General features: G+C 35.9%; 1 pseudogene; it reads right to left on the bottom strand.

Moving 5' to 3' along the window:
• Positions 1-454: 454 nt before the first annotated feature.
• LOC144961653 (uncharacterized) lies at positions 455-1,208 on the bottom strand (annotated as a pseudogene).
• Between the last annotated feature and the right edge of the window lie 1,277 nt (positions 1,209-2,485).

Below are 2,485 nucleotides of genomic sequence, written 5' to 3'. Positions count from 1 at the left end.
CTCATGAAAAGAAAGGGATGTTGCACCAAGGTGAGAATAATCATTGCAAGTTTGAGGTTTATAAGTTGTTTTCTTGTCTAATGCATTGCTGTCTTTTGAGACAGATTGTAAACTATTTTGTAGATTTGGCACAACCTGTTTAAGTCCCTCTAAATCAGTGCTACTTATCTGAAGTTCATCTGAAAGAGTAGAACTTTGGTTTTCGTCGTTTTTCATCGTTTTATTATACTTTTCTTCCTTCATATGATAGGGTGATTTCATCTGACTTTTTGTCACTTGTCTGAAGCCCAGATGAGTCCAGTCGATCAGCCTGCTGCGAGACATTGACATCAGGCAAATTTGGATCTATGGAGGATAGGATGCCCTTGCCATCTATATGAGACCAAGGAAAGAGGGGTTGACGACATTTAGACCCTTCCTCAAACATGATAGCTCGCTAACAGGGTGTTCCGAGTCAATTGGCGCAGTGGATGTGAATCAAATCTCCAAAAGATATTGTTTTGCTGCATCCATGAGGGTGTGAAATCAAATATGCTAACGGAGAGTTGTAAGTGTCCATTGTAAAGGTAAAGTTGTAATTGCAGCATAGTTCGTGAAGTCTTTTGAAAAGGTCCTTGTCATGTGTGATACAATTCAAGTAGCATGCGTCACTCTGCCATTTATTAAACTCCAAACTTCTTGATTTTAATGATACTCCCCTACATAGTTTTAACCCCTTGTCTATCTTCTGAATCAAAGAAGCATTCATTACAGCACAGGCTGCCTCTGATCATCAAAAATCACATGTGTCGCTGTGCCTACGAGGAGAGTCCAGTACTCCGTTTTAGGAGAGTCAGATGTTTTGCATTCTGGGCAAGGACATCTCTCTCCCTGAACGTGACTCTTCTACCATCACTGTCAAAACTGCGTACAACCCTGTTCCAAATCGCTTGACACGCTTACTGCCCCGCATTTTGCCACTGTACGGATAACGTTCATTGCTGTCAGCATAGGTATCTGGTCTTTCTAAGCTGATGTTTTGATCAAAATCTTGACTGTCAAATCACACAGGCCTTTCATTTTTTTCAACATCTCCTGAGTCTGGTACTCCTCGGGGAGGTTCGACATTTGGAAATCAGTCACAGGAATAAAGGACGTATGACCGGGTTTTTTGCACAATTCCCGTGAAGTCTCTCAAGATCGCCTTCCTCGCATAAATTACTCACACTCTGGATTTACTGCAAATAAATTTACACATATTAATTTCAAGTGGTTTAACTTTTGACATATTTACTTAAATATATGTAGTATCCATCACAGTCATAATAAGGCTAATGCGGCAAGAGGATTATCATGGCTTATACATAGCGTAAATGGTCAGAATCAATTTTGCTTGCCAGTCTTTAGATAGGACCAAGGCTAACACAGGCTGTGTGTGCCCTGGATAGGACACAAAGCAATTTCCGCCATATTCAATAACTCTTGAGTGGGCAGGATAGTCAGAGAAAAATACACGTTGACTCAACTTGGATCGTAGTCTTTGCTTATGAGCGAGTGCTTTATCAATTGAGCTGTTGGAACCCACTGTTAAAGGATTTATCTTATTATCTTATTGTAATCTAATGATAAATGGAGGACGCATCCTTTAAATGCCTCATACAGTAATACAGAATTACACAGTCCAAATAGCTTATGTAAAGTTTACATCTTCATCCACAATAAGAAATCTATTTAATTCTTGTCAATTTACAATATATTATGCTTATTTTGGGGTTTTTTTTAATTCATACGTATGTTTGATGTGAGTTCTGTTTTTGGCAAAAGGACTAAAATAAACTTTGATAGAATCTATGTAAAGATATTAAAATGTATTTACTCATATTTTTTAAGGAGTCGTCATTGAAACATTGTGTTTCTTGTTTGTTGTTTTTCTTCAAATTAATTAGGAATTCATGAATAAGTCTAGAGTATAAGTTTATGGTACATAATTTAGCTTTGAATAGTTAACAATTAAAACTCTTAAAATTAAAACAAGTCTATTTACTTGCAGTAGATTGTACAGCTTTGTTTGAAAATACATAAGTTAAACCAATTGATAAATAAATGAATGTATCAATCGCGGTTGTATTGCTTACATTGCTAAGCGGCAAAACAGTATTTCTCATTTTGTAAATGAAACGAAAAGAAAATAAAAAAGAAAATGATGGAAAAGAAATAATACCAAAAAAAAAACAACAACAACAACAAAAACAACTCCAGAACTGTCTTCATACATTGATCGGTTAAGATGATCCCCAACTAAAAAAAAATAAAATAAAAAAACAACAACAAAAAAACCCGTTTAAGATCAAATTTCTGAGACTCCCTTGAAGCATCTTAATCTACCGTGAAGCACCTAAAGTATCAGGCCAAAACGTGAAAACAGTGTTTTTATTAGTGCACGCAAGAAAAAACTTTTTTTTTTTCAACTTTCCCCCAAACAATCCCCTTTAATTTTTTTTTTTTT

This window comes from Berghia stephanieae, unplaced genomic scaffold, assembly GCF_034508935.2.
Source record: "Berghia stephanieae isolate SIO BIC M18660-M18661 unplaced genomic scaffold, UCSD_Bste_1.3 scaffold3498, whole genome shotgun sequence".
Lineage (NCBI taxonomy): Eukaryota > Metazoa > Mollusca > Gastropoda > Nudibranchia > Aeolidiidae > Berghia > Berghia stephanieae.
This window is presented reverse-complemented; position numbering and strand designations above follow the sequence as displayed.